This window comes from Pseudophryne corroboree, chromosome 5, assembly GCF_028390025.1.
Source record: "Pseudophryne corroboree isolate aPseCor3 chromosome 5, aPseCor3.hap2, whole genome shotgun sequence".
Lineage (NCBI taxonomy): Eukaryota > Metazoa > Chordata > Amphibia > Anura > Myobatrachidae > Pseudophryne > Pseudophryne corroboree.
This window is the reverse complement of record NC_086448.1, coordinates 576361974-576383691: the sequence shown is the minus strand read 5'-3', so window position 1 is coordinate 576383691 and position 21718 is coordinate 576361974. Positions and strand designations below refer to the sequence as shown.

Below are 21718 nucleotides of genomic sequence, written 5' to 3'. Positions count from 1 at the left end.
CAAGACAGACTGTTCAAGAATATTGCTGCTGAGAACCAAAAATTGCCAGCCAAATGTGCGATGATGATGTGGAATGAAGCAGGAGATAACGATTATTTAAATACTGTTCAGACACCTTGCAGAGTTTTAGTTTAGAGCTGGTCGACCAGTCATGAAACTGAAACAGACACTAGCAATGAAGAAACAACGCCTAACATAGGCCAACAAATGTAAAACGTGGGCTGCGGATGACTCGGCCAAGGTAAGAAATTAATTTTATGAAATATTAATGGCTCTTGTGTGTTTCCCAATAGGAATTAATGAAGCGTAATGATTTGCAGTATATTTTTTATTAACAACATTAAAAAAGACTCTGATATCTACCAATTTTATGCAAAGGATGCCGGTTCACATCACAGATCAGATATTAATTCTAACTCTTGCTGTATTTGCTAATTATAGGTGTGCTTTTCTGCTGAGAGTACTGTACAGACTGTGGACAAAAGCAACCAGACCTGCAGACAGATGTACTAAGCCTTGAAAAGTGATAAAGTGGAGAGTGATAAACCACCAACCAATCATCTCCTGTCATTTTTCAAACACAACCTATAACATGGCAGTTAGGAGTTGATTGGCTGGTACTTTATCACTCTTCGCTTTATCACTTAGTACATCTGGTGAGGAGATAGTTCCTGATTGTGTCAAGCAAACTGTGAAGCAGTTGTGGTGTGTTATTTCAGCACAATGCCCAGGGAGATTGTACATTGTTAAAGGCTTGATGAGAAAGAAGCAGTACGTTGAACTTGTTAACTGTCGTCTTATAGCCGAGATAAGAGAGTGGTTTCCGGGAAATGATGAAACATTCATGCAAGATGAGGCGCCATGACATATGGAAAAGGTGCTATTAGAGCACCTTCGTAGAGACAGCATCCCTGTTTTGGATTGGCCTGGAAATAGTCCCAACATGAATCCAACGAAAGCATTTGGAAGGAGATGAAAGATGCAATCAGAGAAATTGTCTGCACAAATAAGCAATAGCTGATTGAATGGATGATTCAGATTTGACATCATGATGATAGAATCAAAGAGTTAGCTAAGATTTACGTTGAGAGAATGCCACACCGAGTAAAAGCCAAGGGTGGTCCAATCAAGTACTAGCAGAGATATATGCTAACCTAATAAATAAATAAAACATAAGTTTATATATATATATAAAGTATTAAATATGTGTACAGTATTTGCGGTTATTTCATTAACATTTTACAAGAAACTAAAAAAAAAAAATGAATATATTGTCTAACCACTGTATATTCTGTGCGCGACCGTGGCTGTATCTGCATATGAAATGTAACGTACCATGTAACACTGTAACGTACCATTTCGTATGCAGATACAGCCGCAGACCCACACACAATATAGGCATGCCACATATAATTTTAATCAGCAGAGTCAGCTTGTGTGTCTTGTTCACATAGTGATGCAAATAAGACATATTTTCGGCAAAAAAAAGATGCCCAGCGATAACAGAGTTGCATGGGACCTGTCCGCTCACTCATGCCAGGTATCTCTTGCTGTGTGGCGTATTGAGGCAAGATGTATGAGGACACATCTGTACTTCTGCCTAAGATACACTCTCCCAAGTGGGACAAGAGATGGTCATATTCTCACGATTCCAGCAGGTACTGAGTACCTTCAGCAATTCTCATCATCTCCAAACCACATACTCTCTGAACTTTACAGTTATGCCGGGGAGGCAACTAATCAGCCTCCTTTAGAAATTTTGTCCACTGTGTAAAACTCTCCATGTATCCTGAGTCTCAGAAGGCAGGTATCTGCGATGGTGGGAGTGCTTATGGGTTGTTATGGATACAGTGGTGGAACTAGCGACCGGTGGGCCCAGGTGCGACAAAATGCTTTGGGCCCCCCTCATCCCATCCAAGTCCACCCCCTCACCACTGTAGAGGATCTGGTGAGGGGGACCTGCTCAGGGCCAGAGAAATGGATATCTAGCAACAGTGCCGTAACTAGACATTTTAGCACTGTGTGCAAGAAACAGCATTGGAGCCCCACCCCTGCATGCAAAACAGGGGCAGTGCGCGCCGTAGGCGCGTGCAAAAATACATAGGGGCGTGGCTTCGTGGGGAAGGGGTGTGGCCACAAAATAATACTAATTCATAAAACGGTGCACAGTAGTCTCCATTATTCAAATTATTACGCCGCACAGTAGCACCACTACACCAGGTAGAGAACCTTTTACAGCTTACGGCGGACAGAATCCCCTTTTTACACATTACGGCAGACAGCGTCCCCTTTTTACACATAACGGCAGACAGCGTGCACTTTTTACACATAACTGCAGACAGCGTCCCCTTTTTACACATAACGGCAGACAGCGTGCCCTTGTTACACATAGCGGCAGACAGCGTGCAGTTTTTACACATAACGGCAGACAGCGTCCCCTTTTTACACATAACGACAGACAGCATGCCATATTTACACATAGCGGCAGACAGCGTGCACTTTTTACACATAACTGCAGACAGCGTCCCCTTTTTACACATAACAGCAGACAGCGTGCCTTTGTTACACACAGCATGCACTTTTTACACATTACGGCAGACAGCGTGCCCTTGTTACACATTACGGCAGACAGCGTGCCCTTTTTACACATTACGGCAGACAGCGTGCCCTTGTTACACATTACGGCAGACAGCGTCCCCTTTTCTCTAACGTCCTAGTGGATGCTGGGGACTCCGTCAGGACCATGGGGAATAGCGGGCTCCGCAGGAGACAGGGCACATCTAAAAAAACTTTTAGGTCACATGGTGTGTACTGGCTCCTCCCCCTATGACCCTCCACCAAGCCTCAGTTAGGTTTTTGTGCCCGTCCGAGAAGGGTGCAATCTAGGTGGCTCTCTTAAAGAGCTGTTTAGAAAAGTTTTTTTTTAGGTTTCATTCAGTGATTCCTGCTGGCAACAGGATCACTGCAACGAGGGACTTAGGGGAGAGATCTCCAACTCACCTGCGTGCAGGATGGATTGGGATCTTAGGCTACTGGACACTGAGCTCCAGAGGGAGTCGGAACACAGGTCAGCCTGGGGTTCGTCCCGGAGCCGCGCCGCCGATCCCCCTTACAGACGCTGAAGAAGACGGCAGAACGGAGGTCCGGAAACAGGCGGCAGAAGACTTCACAGTCTTCATGAAGGTAGCGCACAGCACTGCAGCTGTGCGCCATTGTTGTCACACGGCTCACTGACCTAGTCACGGAGGGTGCAGGGCGCTGCTGGGGGCGCCCTGGGCAGCAATATAAGTACCTTATTGGCAAAATAAATACATCACATATAGCCATTAAGGCTATATGTATGTATTTTAACCCAGGCCAGTTCTTAAAAACCGGGAGAAAAAACCCGCCGAAAAGGGGGCGGAGCTTATTCTCCTCAGCACACAGCGCCATTTTCCCTCACAGAAAGGCTGAGGGGAAGGCTCCCATGCTCTCCCCTGCACTGCACTACAGAAACAGGGTTAAAACAGAGAGGGGGGGCACTGATTTGGCGATATAAATATATATTAAATGCTATAAGGGAGGAACACTTTTATAAAGGTTGTCCCTGTATAATTATAGCATTTTGGTGTGTGCTGGCAAACTCTCCCTCTGTCTCCCCAAAGGGCTAGTGGGTCCTGTCCTCTATCAGAGCATTCCCTGTGTGGGTGCTGTATGTCGGTACGTGTGTGTCGACATGTATGAGGAAAGTGTTGGTGAGGAGGCGGAGCAAATTGCCTGTAATGGTGATGTCACTCTCTAGGGAGTCGACACCGGAATGGATGGCTTACTTGTGGAAGTACGTGATCATGTCAACACGCTGCGAGCCGGTTGACGACATGAGACGACCGGCAAACAAATTAGTACCTGTCCAGGCGTCTCAGACACCGTCAGGGGCTTGTAAAAACGCCCATTTACCTCACGGACACTGACTCCAGTGTCGACGGTGAAGAAACAAACGTATTTTCCTTTAAGGGCCACACGTTACATGTTAAGGGCATGAAGGAGGTGTTACATATTTCTGATACTACAAGTACCACAAATAAGGGTATTTTGTAGGGTGTGAATAAACTACTTGTAGTTTTGCCTGAATCAGATAAATTAAATGAAGTGTGTGATGATACGTGGGGTTCCTCTGATAGAAAGTTATGGGAGGTATACCCTTTCCCGCCAGAAGTAAGGGCGAGTTGGGAAACACACCTTAGGGTGGATAAGGCGCTCACACGCTTATAAAACAAGTGGCGTTACCGTCTCCAGATACGGCCGCCCTCAAGGAGCCAGCTGATAGGAAGCTGAAAAATAGCCTAAGAAGTATATACACACATACTGGTGTTATACTACGACCAGCAATCGCCTCAGACTGGATGTGCAGCGCTGAGGGGGCTTGGTCGGATTTCCTGACTGAAAATTTTGATACCCTTGACATAGACAAGATTTTATTGTCTATAGAGCATTTTAAGGATGCATTTCTATATATGCGTGATGCGCAGAGGGATATTTGCATTCTGGCATCAAGAGTAAATGTGATGTCCATATCTGCCAGACGAAGACACGACAGTGGTCAGGTGAGGCAGATTCCAGACGGCACATGGAAGTATTGCCGTATAAAGGGGTGGTCCATCGGACCTGGTGGCCATGGCAACAGCTGAAAAATCCACCTTTTGTTCCCCGAGTCACATCTCAGCAGAAAAGGACACAGTCTTTTCAGTCTCAGTCCTTTCGTCCCCATACGGGCAGGCGGGCAAAGGCCAGTCAGATCTGCCCAGGGGTAGAGGAACGGGAAGAAGACTGCAGCAAGCAGCCCATTCCCAGGAACAGAAGCCCTTCACAGCTTCTGCCAAGTCCGCAGCATGACGCTGGGGCAGTACAAGCGGACTCAGGTGCGGTAGGGGGTCATCTCAAGAGTTTCAGCACGCAGTGGGCTCACTCGCAAGGGGACTCCTGGATCCTACATGTAGTATCCCAGGTGTACATTGGAAATTCGAGACGTCTCCTCCTCACAAGTTCCGGAAGTCTGTTTTACCAACGTCTACCTCCGACAGGGAGGCAGTATTGGAAACAATTCACAGGCTGTATTCCCAGCAGGTGATAATCAAAGTACCCATCCTACAACAAGGGAGGGGGTATTATTCCACACTATATTGTGGTACTGAAGCCAAACGGCTCGGTGAGATCTGAAATATTTGAACACTTACATACAAGCGTTCAAATCAAGATGGAGTCACTCAGAGCAGTGATAGCGAACCAGGAAGAAGGGGACGAGATGGTGTCACTGGATATCAGGGACATTTACCTACATGTCCAAATTTGCCCTTCTCACCAAGGGTACTTCAGGTTTGTGGTACAGAACTGTCACTATCAGTTCAGACGCTGCCGTTTGGATTGTCCACGGCGCCCCGGGTCTTTACCAAGGTAATGGCCGAAATGATGATTCTTCTTAAAAGAAACTTGGACGCTTTCCTGATAAGGGCAAGGTCCAGAGAACAGTTGGAGGTCGGAGTAGCACTATCTTTAATAGTTCTACGACAGCACGAGTGGATTCTAAATATTCCAAAATCGTAGCTTTTCCGAGGACACGTCTACTGTTCCTAGGGATGATTCTGGACACAGTCCAGAAAAAGGTGTTTCTCCCAGAGGAGAAAGCCAGGGAGTTATCCGAGCTAATCGGGATCCTCCTAAAACCAGGAAAAGTGTCAGTGCATCATTGCACAAGAGTCCTGGTAAAAATGGTGGCTTATTACGAAGCAATTCCATTCGGCAGATTTCACGCAAGAACTCTTCAGTGGGATCTGCTGGACAAATGGTCCGGATCGCATCTTCAGATGCATCAGCGGATAACCCTATATCCAAGGACAAGGGTGTCTCTCCTGTGGTGATTACAGAGTGCTCATCTTCTAGAGGGCCTCAGATTCAGCATTCAGGAGTGGATGCTGGTGACCACGGAGGCCAGCCTGAGAGGCTGGGGAGCAGTCACACAGGGAAGAAATTTCCAGGAAAGTGTGATCAAGTCTGGAGGATTCTCTCCACATAGATGGAGCTAAGAGCAAAATTATAAGGCTCTAAACTTAGCAAGACCTCTGCTTCAAGGTCAGCCGGTATTGATCCAGTGGGATAACATCACGGCAGTCGCCCACGTAAACAGAAAGGGCGACACAAGAAGCTGGAGGGCAGTGAAAAAACTGCAAGGATTTTTCGCTAGGCGGAAAATCATGTGATAGCACTGTCAGCAGTGTTCTCTCCGGGAGTGGACGACTGGGAAGCAGACTTCCTCAGCAGGCATGACCTCCACCTGGGAGAGTGGGAACTTCATAGGGAAGTTTTTCCGCATGATTGTGAGCCATTGGCAAAGACCAAAGGTGGAAATGATGGCGTCCCGCCCGAACAAAAAACGGGACAGGTATTGCGCCAGGTCATGAGACCTTCAGGCGATAGCTGTGGATGTCCTAGTAACACCGTGGGTGTAACAGTCGGTGTATGTGTTCCCTCCTCTGCTTCTCATAACCAAGGTATTGAGAATTATAAGACATAGAGGAGTATGAACTATACTCGTGACTCCGGATTGGCCAAGAGGGACTTGGTACCCAGAACTTCAAGAGATGCTCACAGAGGACTAAGGGCCTGGGGAGCTAAGAAGGGACTTGCTTCAGCAGGTACCATGTCTATTCCAAGACTTACCGCGGCTGCGTTTGACGGCATGGCGGTTGAATGCCGGATCCTGAAGGAAAAAGGCATTCCATAGGAGGTCATACCTACCCTGGTCAAAGCCAGGAAGGAGGTGACCGCACAACGTCATCACCACATGTGGTGAAAATATGGTGCGTGGGTGAGGCCAGGAAGGCCCCACGAAGAAAATTCAACTAGGTCGAATTCTACACTTCCTGAAAACAGGAGTGTTTTGAGCCTAAAATTGGGGTTCTTTAAGGTTTTAAGTTTCGGCCCTGTAGAATTTCTTCCGAAAAGAATTGACTTCAGTTCCTGAAGTCCAGATTGTCAAGGGAGTATTGCATATACACCCCTTTTTGTGCCTCTAGTGGCACCGTGGGATCTCAACATAGTGTTGGGATTCCTTAAAATCATATTGGTTTGAACCGCTCAAATCTGTGGATTTGAAATATATCACATGGAAAGTGAACATGCTGTTGACCAATGTCTCACATGGACAGTGACCATGCTGTTGGTCCTGGCCTCGGCCAGGCGATTGTCAGAATGGGCGGCTTTGTCTTACAAAAGCCCATATTTAAATTTCCATTCGGACAGGGCAGAACTGGGACTCGTCTCCAGTTTTCTTCCTAAGGGGGTGTCAGGTTTTTCACCTGAAACAACCTATTATGGTGCCTGCGGCTTCTAGGGACTTGGAGGACTCCAGGTTAATAGACGTTGTCAGGACCCTAAAAATATATATATATATATATATATATATATATATATATAGTTTAGGACGGCTGGAGTCAGAAAGTCTGACTTGCTGTTTATATTGTATGCACCCAACAAGATGGGTGCTCCTGCGTCTAAACAGACGATTGCACGTTGGATCTGTAGCACAATCCAACTTGCACATTCTGTGGCAGGCGTGCCACAGCCTAAATCTGTAAAGGCCCACTCCACTAGGAAAGTGGGCGCATCTTGGGCGGCTGCCCGAGGGGTCTCGGCATTACAACTTTGCCGGCAGCTACGTGGTCAGGGGAGAACACGTTTGTAAAATTTTACAAATTTGATACTCTGGCTAAGGAGGACCTGGAGTTCTCTCATTCGGTGCTGCAGAGTCATCCGCACTCTCCCGCCCGTTTGGGAGCTTTGGTATAATCCCCATGGTCCTGACGGAGTCCCCAGCATCCACTAGGACGTTAGAGAAAATAAGAATTTACTTACCGATAATTCTATTTCTCGTAGTCCGTAGTGGATGCTGGGCGCCCATCCCAAGTGCGGATTGTCTGCAATGCTTGTACATAGTTATTGTTACAAAAATCGGGTTATTCTTGTTGTGAGCCATCTTTTCAGAGGCTACTTCGTTTTGTTATCATACTGTTAACTGGGTTCAGATCACAAGTGGTACGGTGTGATTGGTGTGGCTGGTATGAGTCTTACCCGGGATTCAAGATCCTTCCTTATTGTGTACGCTCGTCCGGGCACAGTACCTAACTGAGGCTTGGTGGAGGGTCATAGGGGGAGGAGCCAGTACACACCATGTGACCTAAAAGTTTTTTTAGATGTGCCCTGTCTCCTGCGGAGCCCGCTATTCCCCATGGTCCTGACGGAGTCCCCAGCATCCACTACGGACTACGAGAAATAGAATTATCGGTAAGTAAATTCTTATTTTTACACATTACGGCAGGCAGATACCCCCTTTTTACACATTTCGGCAGACAGTCCCCCTTTTTGCACATTAAGGAAGAAAGAAAGAATTATACTTACTCTCTCCGCTGGCTCAGGCTCCTCGGTGCAGCTTCTCCAGAGACCTCGGGCAGGAGAGAAGGAGGAGGAGGGAGGTGAAGGAGGGAGCCGCAGCAGTGCTGTGTTATAGGTTGAGGTGCTGCTGCTGCTGTCCCAGTCCTTCACCATAAGCTGTTCTCCGCCGCTATGAATGCTGGGATGCGCTAAACAGTGGCAGAAGACAGCCTGTAGTGAAGCAGAGGGACAGCAGCAGCAGCGCCTCCACCAGTAACAAAGCGCTGCTGCGGCTCCCTCCTCCACCTCCCTCCTCCTCCTTCCCCCCGTGTCTGCTGCGCTCCTCTCCTCTCCGGGCGGCTGTGTGCTGCAGGCAGCGGTTGCCCGCAGCACACAGCGGCATGTAATGAGTCAGTTTGACTCATTACATGCTTTGGGCCCCTGGACAGTTCCGCCTCTGTATGGATAAATAAATTGCAGTACGTGCATAAAAGAAAAGCTTCAAAGCAAACCCACGCTGTGTGTAATAAACATGCTTCACTGTATTTCTCATACGTCCTAGAGGATGCTGGGGTCCACTTCATGACCATGGGGTATAGAAGGTTCCGCAGGAGCCATGGGCACTCTTAAGACTTTTCAATGGGTGTGAACTGGCTCCTCCCTCTATGCCCCTCCTCCAGACCTCAGTTTTAGAAATGTGCCTAGGCAGACTGGATGCACTCTGAGGAGCTCTACTGAGTTTTTCTGAAAAGACGTATGTTAGGTTTGTTATTTTCAGGGAGAACTGCTGGCAACAGACTCCCTGCTTCGTGGAACTGAGGGGGCAGAAGTAGGAACCAACTTCCTGAAGAGTTTCATGGCTCTGCTTCTGGCTGACAGGACACCATTAGCTCCTGAAGGGTACTGAACGCTAGCCGTGTCTAGATGGTCACTCCCACAGCACGCCATCACCCCCCTCACAGAGCCAGAAGTCAGAAGACAGGTGAGTAGAAGAAGACAGATCTTCTATCAAAAATGATGGCTGTGGTACGGCGTGGCTGGCGGGAGCGCAGCGCACCATTGCTGCCCACACAGACAGAGCACTGCAGGGTGCAGGGGGGGGGGGGCCCTGGGCAGCATAAACACCTCTATAAACAAAAGGGCATAAGATGCCCAGGCACAGCCCCACACCGCCAGTATAAATATTATGAAAAGTTTCTGAGGTAAAAAGGGCGGAGCTTCTTCCTCAGGCAGCCAGCACACTGCTCAGTGCCATTTTCTCTCTCAGGCTGCAGAGACATCGCTGATCCTCCTTCACTTCTGACTACAAGTATCAGGGTGCATAACGGGGGGGGGGGGGGGCACAAGCGAATTTGGTGCTTTACAAGTGTGTTTTACTGTGTAAATAGCGCTGCATGTCAGTGGGTATTCTGTTTTCACAGGCATTAGATGCTGGGGTTGTGAACTGCTCCTAAACTGTGTCCCTCTGACAGATTTCACTGTGGGTCTGTCCCCTGTAAGTCCCAGTGTGTCTGTGTGTGTGTTGTACACGTGTGTAAGACATGTCAGAGGCAGGGAGTTCCACCCCGGAGGAAACCATTTTAGGGACACAGAAGTGTAATGTGGTGGCGCTACTGGCACATCAAGAGCCTGCATGGGTGAAAGAAATACGTGATAGTATGCATCATATCAATAGGAGATTAGATAAGTCTGAATCTCATGCTGAGTGCTGGAGAAAATCTGTGGAGGATGTGATTTTTCAGGGCTCTGTTCTTCCATCCGCAGGCGACCCCTCTGGGTCACATAAGAGACCATTTGCGAATATTGTGAGTACTGATACCGACACGGACACTGATTCTTGTGTCGACGATAGTGACTCCAGAGAAATAGATCATAAATTGGAAAAAAATATACACTATATGATTGTAGTTATAAGGGAAGTTCTGGAAGTCACGGAAGCCACTACTGTACCTCAGGAGAAGGCTTATTTCAATAAAGAAAAGAAATCTAAGGTCACTTTCCCTCCTTCCCACAAGCTTAATACACTCTTTGAATGGATGTGGGTGAATCCCGAAAAGAAATTTCGTATTCCCAAGAGAATTCGGATAGCTTATCCTTTCCCGGTGGAGGACAGGAAAAAATGGGAGTCACCCCCTGTGTTAGACAGTGCACTGTCCAGGTTGACAAAGAAGGTAATTCTCCCTGCACCTGGCACGCCTTCACTAAAAGAGCCGGCAGACCGAAAGATGGAAACTACATTGAAATCCATTTATGTTGCCAATGGTACGCTGCTCCGGCCCATAATTGCTTGCGCGTGGGTGAGTCGCTCTATTGAAAAATGGTCAGAAAGCGTGTCATCAGAAATTGACACGATTGATAAAGATGAGATACTCCTTAAGTTAGGGAATATCAAAGACGCTGCCGCATACATGCTAGAAGCGATGAAAGATATTGGACTCTTGAGTTCACAAGCTGCTACCATGGCAGAATCGGCTTGGTGGGCGTTGTGGATTCACCAGTGGAACGCGGATGCAGATTCCAAAAGAAATATGGAGGCTCTCCCATATAAAGGTGAGGCCTTATTTGACGATGGACTGGATGCGTTAGTCCCGGCGGCTACCGCAGGTAAGTCGACATTTTTGCCCTCTGCGCCTGCACCAGCAAAAAAGACATATCACCCGCACATGCAGTCCTTTCGGCCCAATAAATACAAAAAAGCAAGAGGTTCCCCCTCCTTTGCGGGTAGGGGAAGGGGAAAGGGAAAGAAATCCACAGCAGCTTCAGGTTCCCAGGAGCAGAAGTCTACCCCTACTTCTGCCAAATCTTCAGCATGACGCTGGGGCTCCTTTGCGGGAGACCGCTCGGGTGGCGGCACGTCTCAAACTGTTCAGCCAAGGTTGGATTCTGTCTGGCCTGGATCCCTGGGTGTTGCAAATAGTGTCCCAGGGATACAAGCTGGAGTTTCAAGACGTTCCCCCATGCCGATTTTTCAAATCGACCTTGCCAGCTTCTCTTCCAGAAAGGGAAGCAGTAACGGGCAATCCAAAAATTATGTCAGGATCAGGTCATAGTCCTGGTACCTTTGTCACAACAAGGGGGGGGGGTTTCATTCAAGCCTTTTTGTAGTTCCGAAGCCGGACGGCTCGGTCAGACCGATCCTAAACGTGAAAAATCTGAATCTCTACTTGAAACGATTCAAGTTCAAATTGGAATCACTGAGGGCAGTTATTTCCAGTCTGGAGGAGGGGGACTACATGGTGTCTGTAGACATAAAAGATGCTTACCTGCATGTTCCCATTTATCCTCCTTACCAGGCTTATCTGAGATTCGCGGTTCAGGATTGCCATTACCAATTCCAGATGTTACCTTTCGGTCTCTCCACGGCGCCGAGGGTATTCACCAAGGTGATGGCGGAGATGATGGTTCTCCTGCGTCAAAAAGGAGTCAATATAATTCCTTATCTAGACGATCTCCTGATAAAGGCGAAATCCAGGGAGCAGTTGTTACAAGACATCACACACTCCCTGTCAATACTCCAACAACATGGTTAGATCATAAATTATCCAAAGTCACAGTTGGAACCGACAACAAGATTGTTTTTCCTCGGGATGATTCTGGACACAGAAGTTCAGAGAGTATTTCTTCCGGTGGAAAAGGCTCTGAAAATCCAGAAAATGGTAAAACAGATATTGAAAGCATCGAGTGTGTCGATCCATCAGTGCATTCGGTATTTGGGGAAGATGGTGGCGGCCTACGAGGCCATACAGTTTGGCAGGTTCCATGCCAGGGTATTCCAGTGGGACCTGTTGGACAAGTGGTCGGGATCCCACCTACACATGCACCGGAAGATAATCCTGTCGTCAAAAGCCAGGATTTCGCTCCTGTGGTGGCTACACAGTTCTCACCTACTAGAGGGACGCAGGTTCGGGATTCAGGACTGGCTCCTGGTAACCACGGATGCAAGTCTCCGAGGCTCTGGAGCTGTCACTCAGGGAGAAAGCTTCCAGGGAAAATGGTCAAGTCAGGAAGCCTGCCTTCACATAAACGTGCTGGAATTAAGAGCCATTTACAACGGCCTTCAACAAGCGGTACATCTTCTTCAAGATCATCCCGTGCAGATCCAGTCAGACAGTGTAACAGCAGTCGCGTACATAAACAGGCAGGGCGGAACGAAAAGTAAAGCGGCAATGGCAGAGGTGACGAAGATCCTCCTCTGGGCAGAAAGACATGTAAAGGCTCTGTCGGCAATTTTCATTCCGGGAGTAGACAACTGGGAAGCAGACTTCCTCAGCAGACACGATCTCCACCCAGGAGAGTGGGGCCTACACCAAGAAGTCTTCACAGAGGTGACAAGTCTTTGGGGAGTTCCTCAAGTAGACATGATAGCATCTCGTCTCAACAAGAAGCTTCAGAAATATTGTTCCAGGTCGAGAGACCCTCAAGCAATATCAGTGGATGCGCTGGTGGCCCAGTGGGTGTTCCGGTCAGTGTATGTCTTCCCTCCACTTCCGCTGATCCCAAAAGTGCTCAGGATCATAAGAAGAGCAAGAGTTCGAGCAATCTTCATTGCCCCAGACTGGCCAAGGAGGGCTTGGTACCCATATCTTCAGGAGTTGCTCATAGAAGATCCTCGGCCTCTTCCTCTTCGCGAGGACCTGCTGCAGCAGGGGCCGTGCGTGTATCAAGACTTACAGCGGCTATGTTTAATGGCATGGTTGTTGAGCGCCGGATCCTAGTCGAAAGGGTGTTCCCAAGGAAGTCATCCCCACTCTTATTCAGGCCAGGAAAGGAGTAACGTCGAAACATTACCACCGTATTTGGAAAAAATGTGTCTTGGTGTGAATCCAAGTAGGCTCCTACAGAAGAGTTTGAGTTGGGACGTTTTCTCCATTTTCTGCAGGCTGGTGTGGAGGCGGGTCTACGATTGGGATCAATCAAGGTCCAGATTTCGGCCTTGTCAGTGTTCTTCCAAAAACAATTGGCCTCTCTTCCAGAGGTTCAGACCTTCGTGAAAGGGGTTCTGCACATCCAGTCTCCATTTGTGCCTCCAGTGGCACCATGGGACCTTAACGTGGTGTTGCAGTTCCTTCAATCAGAGTGGTTTGAGCCTCTACAAGAGATAGAGTTGAAGTTTCTCACTTGGAAAGTGGTGATGCTTTTAGCATTGGCATCCGCGCGGCGGGTGTCTGAATTGGGGGCCTTGTCTCACAAGAGCCCTTACCTGATCTTCCATGAAGATAGGGCAGAGTTGAGGACTCGTCAACATTTTCTTCCGAAGGTGGGTTCATCTTTCCACAAAAACCAACCTATTGTGGTGCCAGTAGTTACTGACACGTTCACTGAGTCAAAGTCTCTAGATGTGGTTAGGGCTTTGAAGATTTATGTCGCTAGAACAGCTCGAATACGGAAAACAGAGTCTTTGTTTGTCCTGTATGCTCCCAACAAGATTGGGTGTCCTGCTTCTAAGCAGACTATTGCGCGTTGGATCAGAAGTACGATTCAGCATGCTCATACTACGGCTGGATTGCCGTTACCGATGTCGGTGAAGGCCCATTCCACTAGGAAGGTGGGCTCATCCTGGGCGGCTGCCCAATTGGGGGCTCGGCATTGCAACTTTGCCGAGCAGCTACTTGGTCGGGGTCAAACACATTTGCTAAATTCTACAAGTTTGACACCTTGGCTGATGAAGACCTCAAGTTCGGTCAATCGGTGCTGCTGGGTCATCCGCACTCTTCCGCCCGTACTGAGCTTTGGTATAAACCCCATGGTCATGAAGTGGACCCCAGCATCCTTTAGGACGTATGAGAAAACAAGATTTTGATACCTACCGGTAAATCCTTTTCTCCTAGTCCGTAGAGGATGCTGGGCGCCCGTCCCAGTGCGTACTTTACCTGCAGTTTTGTTATTAGAGTTAAACAAGTTGTGTTATATTAGTTTCAGCATGTTGCTGTAATTTGTTCATGCCTGTTGGCGTGTGTTCTGTTGAATGCCATGTTGTGCGGCATGGTTGAGGTGTGAGCTGGTATGTATCTCACCACTAGTTTAAAGTAAATCCTTTCCTCGAAATGTCTGTCTCCCTGGGCACAGTTCCTATAACTGAGGTCTGGAGGAGGGGCATAGAGGGAGAAGCCAGTTCACACCCATTGAAAAGTCTTAAGAGTTCCCATGGCTCCTGCGGAACCGTCTATACCCCATGGTCATGAAGTGGACCCCAGCATCCTCTACGGACTAGGAGAAAAGGATTTACCGGTAGGTATCAAAATCCTGTTTTCTCTCACGTCCTAAGTGATACTGGGATGGTAATGGCACTTTAAAAATTATTCAGTGTGCTGGCTCCTCCTCTTTTGCCCCTCCTGCAGACTAAGGTTTGAAAAAGGAGCCAGGAGCATTCTCTGGATCTCTAGAGAGGTTTTCTTCAAAACTTTATTTTAGTTTATTATTATCAGGCAGCACTGGCTGGCACCAGTCTGCCTGCATCGTGGAACTTAGGAAGGGGGGGGGGGGGACCGGACCAACCTCTTGAAGGGTTAATAGTCCGTATCCCTGCTGGTAGGACATAGCTCCTGAGGTGTTGAGCGCACTCCAACAGCATGTCGCCACCCCTAACAGAGCTGTAGACGCTGGAGTGGCGAGTACAGACAACAGGGTCCCGCTCAGCGGGTCCCCGGTTACAGTGGCGGGCACTCGGTGCTGCAGGCTGCGGTGCCTGCTGCACATACCCACACTGGCGCTGTCACAGAAAAGGGGTTTTAACCCTGTTATATGTAAAATTGGAGTGATTGCTAGTATAATCTATGCAGGGACCACGCGCCATTAAGGGGGCAGGGCTTCCCGGAGAGCGGGACCAGCAGCTCAGAGGCACCATTTCCTGCTGCATCATACTACAGGCTGCATGCAGGGTAGCGCTGCTCCTCCAAGGACCTTCAAAACGCACATTGTACTGGGACCAGAGGGGTTTGTAGAAGGGGGAGAGCAATATATATATATATATATATATATATACACTAGTTTCCCTATCAAGGCTCTAGTTTTCTACCCGGCAAAGCATTGCTTTAGCTGATAGAGGCAGCGGTGTGCTGGCTCTCTCCTTCTATGTCTCACTTCATCCAGGCTTACAATGGGTCTCTGTGTTATTCACTGCTCCTGTGTGTGTGTTCTTCTGTATGAACATGTCTGCCAAGAAGGTTATTTGTCAGTCTTGTAGCACAAAGTTTTCCTCCACAGGGGGATCTCTGCTGTGTGCTCAATGCAGTCTCCCTTCACAGGGAAGCAGCACACAGGAACCAGAATGACAATATGGCCGCCTCACCAGGCTTACTTTAGGTTTGCACTAAAGGAAGATCACTTCCATTTCCAGGCCCTTCCCTTTGGCCTGTCCACGCCACCACGGGTGTTCACGAAGGTGATGGCGGAGATGATGCTACAGTTACGCGTAAAGGGTGTGAACATCGTTCCATACTTGGACAATCTTTTCATAAAGGCTGTGTCCAAAGCTCGTTTGTTGGAGAGCATTGCTCTGACTACACGGCTTCATCCAGGATCATCCCCAAGAACTGCAATCTCTGTGATGGTACCGGGGGCCAAAGGTAATAGAGTGAGAGTTTCAGAAAGTGAGAGATTTGGTAAGGTTTTGCAGGTTTGTTTAAAGTTGCAATCATTTACATTGCAAGATCAACCTGGTTTTGCAGTGTAAATGATTGCCACTTTAAACAAAACTGAAAAACCTTACCAAATTTCTCACTTTCTGAAACTCTCACTCTATTACCTTTGGCCCCCGGTACCATCACAGAGACTGCAGTTCTTGGGGATGATCCTGGACACGGTGTCTCAGAAGGTGTTCCTGTGAACAAGGCCTTAACAATTCAATCGATGGTGCGCTCCGTTCTGAAACCTCCAAAAGTTTTAGTTCATCTCTGCATTCGTTTGTTGGGCAAGATGGTAGCTTCATACGAGGCAATCCAATACGGAAGATTCCATGCCCATCCTATCCAGCTGGATCTGCTGAACAAATGGTCCAGCTCACACCTGCACATGCACCAACAGCAAGGATTTCCCAGTTATGGTGGTTACAGATCTCCTACCTAGTAGAGGGTCGACGCTTCGGCACTCAGGCTTGGATTCTACTGACAACGGATGTGAGCCTCCGTGGTTGGGGTGCTGTCACCAGGGGGTTCAGTTTCAGCGAAGGTGCTCACCTCAAGAGGGCTCTCTTCCCATGAACATTCTGTAACTCAGGGTGATTTACAATGCGTTGATACTGCTCCAGGACGAGGGATCCACAGGCTGCAGCAGTGGGCACCCTGTCGGCACTGTGGATGTACCAGTTCATCTATCTATTTCCTCCAATTCCTGTGATTCCCAGGGTCTTAAAAAGACTAAAAAGGGAAAGTGTACAGGCATTTCTCATTGCTCCAGATTGGCCTCGCTGGGCTTGGTTTAGGGACCTCCTGGCCATGTCCCTAAGAGCCCTGGCCTCCTCCTTTTCAAAAGGACCTTTTCTGAAAGGTCCATTCGTCTATCCAGACTTACAGCTGCTACGTTTAACGGCATGGCGGTTACAAGGGTGTTATTAGACCGTAAAGGGCTTCCCGCCAAGATTATCTCTACTATTGTCCAGGCTCGGAAAGGTGGTCATGTCTAGGCATTACCACCGCATCTGGATGAAGTATTTCTCCTATTGTGAGGAAAGACAATACTCCACTATGGAGTTTTGTCTGGGTCAGTTCTTGCTCTTCCTGCAAGCTTGTGTAGATATGGGCCTTCGTTTAGGCTCCATTAAAGTTCAGATCTCTGCGCTATTTTTTTTCAGAGACAGTTGGCTGTAGTCCCAGAAGTTCATACGTTCCTAAAAGGCGTCCTTCGTATTCAGCCACCCTTTGTACCTCCCTCGGCACCGTGGTATCTTAATGTGGTTCTAACTTTTTTCCAGTCAGACTGGTTTAATCCTTTACACCGGGTGGGCTTAAATTTTTTTAACTTGGAATACCGTCATGTTGTTGGCCTTGGCTTCAACACAGTGGGTCTCGGAATTGGGGGCCTTATCCTTTTAAGAGCCCTTACCTGGTGTTTTATGAGGATAGAGCGGAGCTCAGGATTCGCCCGCAGTTTCTGCCTAAGGTGGTGTCGGCATTTCACATCAACCAGCCGATCGTGGTTCCTGTATTGTCTGACACGTCAGTTTCTCCAAAGTCCTTGGACGTTGTTCGGGGTTTGAAGATTTATGTCAAGAAAACGGCTCGTCACCGGAAATCTGATTCCCTTTTTGCTCTCTATGACGCTACGAAGATTGGCTGCCCTGCCTCTTAAACAGTCAATTGCTTGTTGGATCCGGATGACAATCCAAAAGGCTTACTATGCGGCAGCCTTGCCGCTGCCGAGTTCTGTTCAGGCCCACTCCACACGGTCGGTGCGTTCTTCCTGGGCGGCTGCCCATGGTGTCTCGACTTTGCAGTTATGCCGAGCAGCTACTTGGTAGAGTTCGAACACTTTTGTAAAATTTTACAAGTTTGATACCTTGGCTAATGAAGACCTTCAGTTTGGTTGCTCGGATTTGCAGGGGTCTCAGCACTCTCCCACCCATTCTGTGAGCTTTGGGACATCCCCATGGTAACTATTACCATCCCAGGATGTGAGAGAAAATCAGAATTTAATGTCTACCAGTAATTCCTTTTGTCCTAGTCCGTAGAGGATACTGGGCGCCCACCTCTGTGCTTCGAGTTTTCCTGCAAGAGTTTCTCTTGTATGTTTCTTGTTTGGGTCTGCTAGTGCTGTCCCTATTTTCAAGTTGTGGTTAACATTGCTATTCTCTTGTTATGTTGTGTGCTGGTTCGTATCTCACCACCTTTTTTCTTTTCTATTTAACTCCTCTCAAAGTATGTCCGTCTCCTCGGGCACAGTTTTCCTAGACTGAATCTGCAGGAGGAGCCAGCACAGTGAAGAATTTTTGAAGTGCCATGGCACCAATGGACCCCATCTATACCCCATGGTAATAGGGGTAAAGATGGCTATTACCATCACAGTATCCCCTACGGACTAGGAGAATAGGAATTACTGGTATGTGTTAAATTCCTATTTTACTTACTTGTTTCTTGTTATGATGAACAGGACCTTGTAAAGAAGGCCTTTTTATGCATCGGAATGTAGGTAATCCCATTGCTTTTATTACAAACTTGGACACCAGGACCTTACTTTTTAGCTTTCTTTAGGTGAATCCAATACAGAGGATCTACTAAGAAAATGACTAATTTCTGTTTGGTTAAAATCTCTTAGCAACAACTAGGAGCATGCTCAAAAGACACAGGTGAAGGGGAGAAGCCTTGTTATGTACCATCTGAGTGCCTGTTTTTACATTCTTGTCTCTACCTATATTAACCTATTGGTTGAGCTGCGGTAGATAATTAGATATAAAGGAATTATCAGGAAACATAATTTGCTGTTTTAATGGATGCTAAGTATACTACTAATGAAAGAGAATTTAGATGGACTCCATGGAAACATCAGGTTTACTTAAGACACAGTTATGACGGGTGGTATTCATGTGACCGACGGTCGGGTGACCGACGGTCACATGACCTCCTGCAGCTTCCCGACACCCACTATCCCGATGGTCGGCATGCCGACCAACAGGGACTATTTCCACTCGTGGGTGTCCACGACACCCATAGAGTGGGAATAGAATCCGTGGCGACCGTAGGTCGCCACCGAGCCCGCAGCGTGGCGAGCGCAGCGTGGCGAGCGCAGCGAGCCCGCAAGGGGCTTGCTGCACTCGCCTCTCCCCGCCGGGATCCCGGCGTCGGTATGCTGCATACTACACCCGTTATGACTACTTAGCCTATGTATAAGGAAATAGTAATTTGCAATGAAGGTTGAAGCCTAATAAGTACACAATTATGGCAGAAGTGTATGCTATTCTATAAGGCAGGATGGTTCTTTGCTTTGTGCAGTTGTGTAGCATTGTCTTTCTGCTGAGTTTACTAAAGTGTTATCAGTGCTATTTTTTCAGATCCTGGCTAAAGTCTCTCCAGAATAAATCCAATGAGAATTTCACAGGTTCTTGTTGTTTATTTTTATGCATCACAATTCATAAATTTTACTTGTTCCAAAATTGCTGCTGGGTAATTCCACATCAAATCACCCCCCAAAAAAATGAAATATCCACCACCCATCTCAGATTTTTTTTTTTTTTTTTAAGTTAAGAGATGATGTCAAAACAACTATTTCTGCTAAATATCTTGACTGTCTGACAATTCATTTATTAAATATTGATTTTTGAATTTATTAAATTATTTACTAATCGCGGCTTCTTTATCCAGTTTATTTGAAGTATCACGGGTGTTTATTAAGGAATCATCATGAAATTTGGACCCCCTAAGGTAACTCTTCCTCCCGAATCCAAAAATCCAAACCAAATTACTTTTATCTATTTATTTTATTTATTACCAGTTATTTATATAGCGCACACATATTCCACAGCGCTTTTACAGAAAATATTTGGCCATTCACATCAGTCCCTGCCCCAGTGGAGCTTACACTCTATATTCCCAATCACATGTACACACATTCACACTAGGGTTAATTTTTGTTGGAAGCCAATTAACCCACCAGTATATTTTTGGATTGTGGGAGGAAACCGGAGTACCCGGAGGAAACCCACGCAAGTACGGGGAGAATATACAAACGCTGCACAGTTATGGGCATGGTGGATATCGAACCCATGACCTCAGTGGAGCGAGGCAGTAATGCTAACCACTACACTGATTTACGTTTCGAGTTACGGTAAAAACGCACGTTTTTTGAAAAGACTAAAAAACGTTAGGTTCAATCAACATTAGATATCCCAATTTTTTTTTTTAGGTGCTTCACAAATGTATACATTACTGCCACACAATCTGCATTATACTCTGTTTCATAGTGGAGAAAAAAAATCATGAAGTTGACGTTCAATTACTGTTGTACCGCATACATAATTAACACAAGAAATCATGAAATTTAAAAACTTAAACATAACTTATTTAATGTCACAAAATACATGGTAAAACAATCAAGGTGAAACATCAGGTACAGCAGTTTTACGAAGATGATGAACATTCTCAGATGTGCCCTGGAAAGAAAGTCGGTTACTGTAAAAGTTCCAGGAGGAAAAATAAGTCACAAACAGAAAAGGCTGCTCCTAGTAAACTTGAAAGAGCTTTATATTGCTTTCAAATACTGTTTTCCAGACATTTAAGTTGGATTGTCTAAGGTTTGTTCCTTACGGCCTACATGGTGTGTTAGTGCTGCGGAAAGAGGTATGTGTGTTTGCGAAACTCGCCAAAACGTAAAAAATTATTGGTTGCTGCTCTACCACTAAATATGAACTACAAAAGACCTAACTGAAATCCTTGTTTGTTCTTTAGTCTCAAAAACTTGTATGCTTCATCGGTGTGATAAATTTCCAGGTCTGGAAGCACTTCAGAAAATAGTTGAAAAACCTTTTTATGATAGTGACACGGATGATGAGGACACAGTTGTTTATAAGCAGTGGGTCCACACTGACCAAAGTAAATTGGTTACAATCACTAGTACTGTGGAACAATTCCGTGAAGTTATTTGTAGTGCTGTTGATGATGCAACAGCTCATCTGTATGCCGCAAAGTCGCAAGCTGAATACCTACACCAGTTGAAGGAATCCATTCGACCAGAAACAGAAGCTATGTGTTACTAGATTTTGCAGAAAATTATTAATTTGTGTGTTAGGATGCAATTCAAGGATTCCACTGGGACACTTAACAAGCAACACTTCACCCATTTGCTGTATACAGATAGAGCCACACTCATCTATGCTGCAATGCGTGCACACGGCATACGCATTGCGACATAGTGCGAATGCACTGTGCTGCGACTGATCACAGCCGGCATTCGCTCCATAGGCTTTCATTGGCGTGCATACGCATGCATTTCCAGGCACACTTGCCGTGAGGCAACAATTAGCGTGGCTACATATGTTTTTTAGGCAAGACGATTGTGTGACACTTTAAACTGTGTAAGTCTGTGTGTTATTAGTGATACCCGTGATTATGTAGCCATAACTGTACATGCCTTCATTACGGTAGTTAGGAAACACTTAGCGGAACTATTACTAAAATTGGAGTATGTTCACTACTTTAGTGATGGTGCTAGTAAACCTCTAGCCACCCGGACCAGTCTGCAAGCAGTGGAAACTCCTCACATCTTGACACCTTTGGACCTGTATAGGTGGGCTGAAAAGATAGATGGCATAAAGTTTTTCTACGTGTCACAAAATGAAATACAAGACTGCAAAACCAAGCTGCATAGCCGTCTAGAAACAGCAAAGACT

General features: G+C 46.8%; 1 protein-coding gene across 7 annotated transcripts in view; it reads left to right on the top strand.

The window, feature by feature from the left end:
• ZNF236 (zinc finger protein 236) overlaps positions 1 to 21718 on the top strand; it is a 531150-nt gene that overhangs the window by 188048 nt on the left and 321384 nt on the right. The window lies entirely within an intron of this gene.